Source organism: Lynx rufus, unplaced genomic scaffold (assembly GCF_022079265.1).
Source record: "Lynx rufus isolate CCGP_SWC_20201006 ecotype Redwood Valley unplaced genomic scaffold, mLynRuf1.p SCAF_19, whole genome shotgun sequence".
Lineage (NCBI taxonomy): Eukaryota > Metazoa > Chordata > Mammalia > Carnivora > Felidae > Lynx > Lynx rufus.
In genome coordinates, this window is record NW_025814833.1 from 24,563,241 (window position 1) to 24,570,768 (window position 7,528).

The window sequence follows — 7,528 nt, forward strand, 5'->3', positions numbered from 1 at the left end:
CTGTTGAATTTTTTTCTGTGTTTAACATTATAGGATAATGATTTCCTATGTATGCACACATAGGGTGTGTGTGTGTGTGTGTGTGCCCATGTACATGTGTATGCGTTTAAACTGGGATTTGTCAGCTTTATAATGTGAATTTTCTCTTAATATATCATAAACAACTTTCAACATCATTAAATATTTTTTAGTAACATCCACTTACATGGCTACTTAGTATAGTAATCTATGTTACAGATACACGATAATTAATTTAATCAAAATCTCTGGTATTACGGACATTTAAAATGCTATTTTCTTTCTTTACCCTGGGATAGACATTCCGAGAAATAAAATTTTGGAAACACCACATTTATTTCCTTAGCATAGAGCCTTAGAAGTTGAAGTGGTAGGTTGAAAGCTATGTCCAATTTTAATATTTTTAATCCACATTGATAATTTCTCTCCAGAAGGGCTGTATCAAATTACAGTCCCACTAGCAGTATCTGTAAGTAGGAGACCCATTTGAGAGTGATTTCAAGGATGGAGTCAACTGGATTGTAGGTGGAAATGAGGGACAGATCCTTGGCAGAGTATTGGGAAGGCAGCAATGTGAACTGTGTCAAGAGGAGCAAAGCAATGAGCAGGCCTACGGAACAGGTGGCTGGGTGGATAAATGATGAGAAAGAAAAAGGTAAGGTGACCATAGGAGACTCGGGGTGGGGGGGAGTTTAAATGAAAAGAAAAGAAGCCTCTAGAGAAGTTCTGCATTCAGGTGACTTTAGTTTACTGCTTTGTTTAGCCAAAGTAGCTAATGTAGCAAACAGCTAATCTTTTTGTAACATTCGGCATTTTGGTACCAAAGTTCTGAGTTATATTCATGTTTATGCATGTTTTTCATCCAATAACCATTTGTTAGGTGTCTACCACATGCCAAGTGCTGTTCTGGATGCTATGGGTGTGGATATGAATGAGACCTGGCCACTGCCCTCAAGGAGCTCATAGTCTTGGGGAGAGACAGACACATCCACAGACTGATACACTAGTGTGGTACAGCCTAGGACAGAGGTAACTGCAGGGTTCTATGTAAGCCATGAGCCTAACACTGTTTTGTGTATGCTTGTATATGTTTGTGTGTGGTGGGGGAGGGCAGGGAGAGCTGCAGGAAAGGCTTCAAAGAGGTGTGGATATTTGAGCTGAGTCTTGAAGGAGGAGTTCCTCAGATGAGTAAGGGTCACAGATCATACTCATATTCCTTACCAGTGCTTTGGAAATTTGTGCCACTGGTGTTAAGGACACTCAGTAAGGCAGTGAGGATGCTTGTGTGTAATCCAAACCCATTTGTGAAAACAGCCTCCACTGTTACCTTAATGCATGTATGTACATGGCCCAATTTGAGCAATAATATGCTCATTTTAGAATTAAAGGATAACAGGCAAGTGACATATAGACTTTTAAAAAATAACTCTGATGACATTGATAGAATAATAATATTCCCGTCAGCCAAGTCCTACTAATTCTACTTCCTAAATGGCTCTCATATCTGTTGCCTCTTCTCATATGTGGCTACCTTGGGTCCTCATCATCTCTAGCTTCCTAACTGGTCATGGCCCACTCCAGTACATTCTAAAGTAAAAACCTCATCATGGTGCTCGTCTTCTAAAATATATTAATGTTTTTTATTGTCTACTATCAGTACTTCCCAAATTTGAGTCATCTGAGTATCATCATAGTCACACATCATGGGTACTACTATTTACTTAACATTTGTCTTTAAATCAACTTTAAACTTGTTCACTTTATATTTTTCCTAAGCCATTTCCTATGCAACCTTACATTTAAAGACGTAGTTCAGCTTTACCTTTTATGAGACACATTAGAATATATAATTACTGAAATTTAAAATATTTGTGGGAGTACAACATAACCACCAGTGGTAGATGCTCTACAGTTTGAAAAACAATAGCCTATGGAAGCACATCCAAATTTCTTAACATTGCATTCAAGGAACTTCACAAATCAGACCCAATCTATCTTTCCAGACTCTTTTACCATTATACCTTCATTTCCCCAAACAATCTATACCCTAGTCATGCTGAATTCCAAAATATTGAAGGGACATGGTTTGCTTTTATACAGCCCAATGTCTTTCACAGACTTGTCTCTCTAATCTGGAATGCCTCCCCTCTACTGTTCTCTGCCTGGTGAACTCATTATCCTTCAAGACCTGTCATGTCACCTCCTCACAGAAGGCTTCTCCCTGATTCTCCCTTACAGTTAGTCACTGCTTCCTTTATTCTTCTGATAGCACTTTGTACTTCTTAGTGTTATATTACACGCTACATTATCTCAGAATTATGGGCATATATCTCCCCAGCTACACCCAGGAAAAGCTCTCATACTCTGTTGCATCCTGAATAATCCCTGTGAGCAAAGGTCATGGAGGAGACCTAGTGATCTAGGAAGTCACTTAAAATAAAAGCTATAATAAAATAAAACCTAAAGGACTATCTAGGCCCAAAAAGCTTACATGTAAGGCACGTTTTTTTAAAGAGAATCACCTGATTCAGAAATAGCCATATAGTTTTGGCAGACACAATTAGCTACGGCTGCAATAACAGTGAAGCTAATTCAGTTTTGGCAGCCACTTTACAGCATACACATACTGACATAGAGACTAAAAGTGAATCATTTGGGTTTCTGCCAGGATGATCAATTACACCTGACAATAATCTTTCCTTACCACAAACAGAAAGTCAAGAAGAAAATTGAACAGTGGGACTAACAAACCATGGTGGATAGAGCATGGGCTCTGGAGCCAGAAATCTATATACCAAAATCCCAACTCAACTCCTTACAATCTATGTGACTTTGGGTAGGTTAAACAACCTTCTCTGAGTTGTAGTTTTCTCTTCTAGAAAAATGGGGAAAATAGTACCTAGTTCATAAGACTCTTAAGATAATGCAACAAAGTGCTTATGATAGCACCTGGAACATTATATGGGCTCAATAAATAGGAGTCATTGTTACCCAATGAAATGACTACAATTCAGATAATACGATGCATAAGGAGAGCAAATACATTTCTTAATAAATTTGTCACCAGGCTTTAAAATGACAACTATAGAAGTGTAGCTAAGAATAGCCACAAACAGAACGGTCTATAAGGTAAAGTTCTTCTTGGGTTTAAATTAAACTCACACCTGGAACATACCACCACACTTCTTTGTGTTCTCCAAGAAATGATCTCAAATCAGGTTCCCCTAGGATGAAAAAAACAAAAATCACCCAATCTTAATTTTTTGTGTTTAGTTTTATTTGATACAGAATAATATCCAAATTATGTGGATGCTTTAAAGTGTCCTGTTATTATGACCCCAATCTCTTTCATGACACCTTTTTATTGCAGTCAGGCAAACCCACCCTTCATAAAAATGCTCCCTCTTCTATATACCCTTCTCAGATTCCAACGCCAGTTCCAGAAAGCACATTCTCCCTCCTCTTTGCCCATTTCAAATCCCATTTACTCCTTTAGAGCCAAAATTAAAATTCAAGTCCTCCAGAAAGCATACCCGGATTGGTCTGGAAGATGACAATTTCAAAACTACAGCATTTCCAGGGTTAAGCTTGACCTTCCTTACGTATATCAACCCCCAAGCCCATCAGTATTAGAAACTTTTTGCACGCGTTTGTAATAATAAAATAATTAATACAGTCTGTTTCGCACAGTCTACTTTATTCCACAGTCTGTGTGCCCCCTAAATCTTTTTCAACCTTAGTGCTGTTATGAGTCGTGTTAGAAACCTCGATAGCGCTTGGTTTTTAAAATCGGTCTAACTTGCCTTTGACTCTCACCAGAACACTGCACTGAACTGTAAGGAGAAACCCTTTCCACTCCAAAGATCTGGTCAGGGCAGGGGCGGGTGGTTGGAAGGGCCAATAAAGAGATGGCGACGATCTTTATATCACCAGCAAGGAAGCAAAAAGTGAAATTTGGACAAAAAGTCACGCCCTGAGCGTGCGAGGAATTCCCACACCCCAGAGAAAATTGGGGAGTGTGTACGTTAGAAAGGGTGTGTGCCCAAATCTGAAATGTAAATTGAGGGAAGCGAGGAAAGAGATCATCCAACTCCTCCAAGTAGTAAGGGGAGTCCAGACGCCGCCTAGGGAAGACCCTGGTCAAGAACCCTAACTTCAGATCTCGGAGGAGGCACAGGACGGGAGCGAGGATACACGATGGCATTTTGGGGGATTAAAGACTGCAGACTAGGTGGAGAAATAGAGAGCGCGCGCTCCCGAGGTTCCAAGCTCCAGGAAACGGGCGCGGAGGGCTCAGCAGCCCACCCCCGACTCCCAGGCCCGACACCCCCTCCCCGGCAGAGGCGGAGCTGGGCGGAGTCAGGCGCCGAAGACAACGGCCCGGAAGCACCCTCCTCCCTAGGCCCCTCGGTCCCACACTCCCCAACCACAGCCGCTCGGGCTTTCTGCCTCTCTGACCTCCAGCTCCCCGGCTACCGAAGGGGCTACTCCTTATACTGCCGCGGAAAATCGGGCCGGCGTGACAGCTTCTGAGAGCGTAGTGCCCTCGCCGCGCCCCACACCACGCAACTGTCTTCTGAACTCCCCGCCTCTCGCTAGCCGGCTTGGGCCCGGCACTCGGGCCCAGGGCTGGACTCTCACCCACATCGCGGCCGCTGCAGCATTTCTTATTGGTTACTGGTCACCAGGGCAGCAGGAGGCCCAAGCCCTTGTCCTCATGGGAAATGTAGTTTCAGGTCGCTGGAGGCTGTCTTCCTGGGGTATCCAATATTGGCATTGGCGGAGAGACTCAGGTGAAGGCAGGGGATTGTGGGAGATGAAGTCGAGGCACTTCTTTCGGTATACCCACAGTTTCTTCATCCAGTCCGATCGTCCCCTGAGTTCAGATGGAGGAGGGTATTCTGGGTGTTGTAGTTTGCAGTGTACTGTCCTACAGAATCTACCTTCTTGGGGTATGGGGTTGTGCTTGTGGGGTTAGATGAAGGTTCTAGATTTATTTTACCTTTTGGTTAAGCTCTTCGCGTTTGGGGGGGGGGGCACTTTATATCATGATTTAAAATTCTCATTGACTTTTGATTGAATGACTTTTTAAAAATATTATGTTCCGATAAGCTTACAATTGTAACTGGTCCTTTAAAACTGTCAGAGTATGTTCTATGTGAACCATCTGCATTAGAATGACTTCAGAGGCTCTGGAGAAAATGTATATTATGTTTCCAGTTGGGTATCACATTTTTCCCTTTGAATTGTAACTGGTCCTTTAAAACTGTTAAAGTGTATTCTGTGTGAACCATCTGCATTAGAATCACTTCGAAGGTCCTAGAGAAAATGTATACTGTGTTTCTAATTGAGTATCATATTTTTCCTTTTGAAGTAGGGCATAATAGGCATATAAATATGATCAAAGCCAGCCCAGAAGAATCCCATTTAACCCATAATGAAGCCACATTGTTGCCATGAAGAACAGTGGCCACATCACTGATGTCATGCAACAATTTAGAACAGATAGAGAATACAACTTGAATAAGCAATAAATGTATATTTCTTTAAGAAACTATTGTTTAGTAAAGATGTGTTAATAAGCCGGATAAATAAATAGATGGAGACCACTAGCACTTTCAAGTGATTTAAAGGTTGAGGAAAATGGTGGCTTATTAAGGCTAATTTTACTCCTAAATTTTGACTTTTTTTTTCCTTTCTAGAGGTGAATCCTTAATAGCCGAAAGGATCATTACAGTTGGGTTACTACAATTTTACTCATTAGAACAACCTTTTCACTCACAAGTGGAATGAATGCAAAGAAAGAGGAATTGCATTTTGCTAAGGTAATTAATTGCCTAAAATTTTAAAAGACAAGTGAAGGAATAAATGGACTTAATAGATTGAATAATTTATACTCAGCAAACTGCTTTGTTCAAGGCTCCGGACTAGGCACTGTTGCTACAGAATTGGAAAACAGCCCTTGCTCATAAGTAGTTCACAATCTAGGACAGGAGAGAGAGTATACATTGTGCAAAGTGCTCTAAAAAGGTCTACATGCGGTTCAACAGGACCATAGAAGTGGAAGAACTCATTCCACTTCTGGAGGAAGCCATCTTGAATGATGAGACTTGAAGGATTAGTAAGCTATTTGGGGTAGGGAGATCAACCATATTTCATACTGAGGAGTAAGAATGTGAGAGAGTGCAGAGAACACTCTCCCCCCACACCTACTCCCCAAAAAAGATGTTCCACGTTGCAGGAGCTAGAACAGGAAGGAATAGGAGGCCATATCAATGAGTTCAAAATTTAACCTGAAAGCAGTGGAGAACCATTAAAGGATTTTAAGCAAGGACATGGTATGATCAGATGGACTTGGTGATAACTTGGATATGGAAAGGGAAGGGGTCTATTGTTACTCTCAAGTTCTGATTTGGAAGACTGAGTATGTGGTAGTACCACTCATTTAATTAGGGAAGCCTGAAAGAGTAGCAAGTTTTGTGATGGGTAGGAGAGATTAAGTTTTGGACACTTTAAATTTGAGGAGTCTATGGAACATTGGGGTGGAGATACCCAGTAGGCTGCTAGGAGGTGTAGGTCTGAAGCATAGGAGAGAGGTCAGGGTTGGAACTAAACATTTGAGAGACAACAGTATATAGCTGGCAAGTAAATAAATAAATATGGATTAAATTTCACTTGGAGAGTGTTTAGAATAGTAATTTTTAGAAGGACAAAGATTAAGAATGGAACCCTAGAAAACAACGATATTCAAGTAGTAGGTAGAGGAAGTCAAGGCTCCTTGCCTTCAAAGGAGGCTGAGAAGAAGGCCAGATAGGCGAACCAAGAGAAAATAAAGTGTAACTACTAGAATATAACACAGAGAGGTCAAACAAGAGGACAGAAGAGTAACATGGAACTACTCATTCATCCATTCAACAAATATTCGTTCAGTACCTGCAACATTCCAGGCATAATTCAAGGTGTTGGGAACAGAGAAGTAGGGGAAAAAACCACATAACATCCCTTCCCTTTGGAGCTCATATTCTAATAGGGAAAAAATGAATTAACAAGACTAATAATGAAAATATATAGCTATGACAAGTAATATTTCTACAAGTCTTATTAGAATGGATATGTGTGTATATGTGTATTACACATACAAAGGTGAGACTTTTGATCTATTGTGGGTAAAAAGTATGCTTGAAAATACATTTAGGAAAAAAATAATTGAGTATAAGAAGACAAATTTGTGAAATAATGTCCCAGGGTATGTTAGTGTGATTGGAATTATAGATCAAATCAGTAGGCCAAGGTTAAGGCTTTGTCAACAGATAGTGTAAAACTCAAGTCTTGGCCACGGTTCAGGTTTATGAATGTGGAATGTGTTTGGCTTCAGTTTTTGCTTAGATTAAGGCTTAATCATTCTGTTGCTATCTTTATAAGTCAGTGTGGATCCCTTGCTAGAGGACCCTGGTACCAAATTTAGGGCTTAGTCTGACATCAACATCAGTCCCCAGAGGTATAGCTATGG

At 40.8% G+C, this 7,528-nt stretch overlaps 1 long non-coding RNA gene across 2 annotated transcripts in view; it reads right to left on the bottom strand.

Moving 5' to 3' along the window:
* The window catches only part of LOC124513942 (uncharacterized), a 113,345-nt gene extending 108,677 nt beyond the window's left edge, over window positions 1–4,668 (bottom strand). For both annotated transcript variants that reach the window (XR_006962553.1, XR_006962554.1), the window contains exons 1-2: window positions 4,477–4,668; window positions 3,183–3,242 (exon numbers count right to left, since the gene is read on the bottom strand). This is a non-coding gene — a long non-coding RNA (uncharacterized LOC124513942). The remainder of the gene's footprint in view (window positions 1–3,182; window positions 3,243–4,476) is intronic.
* Between the last annotated feature and the right edge of the window lie 2,860 nt (window positions 4,669–7,528).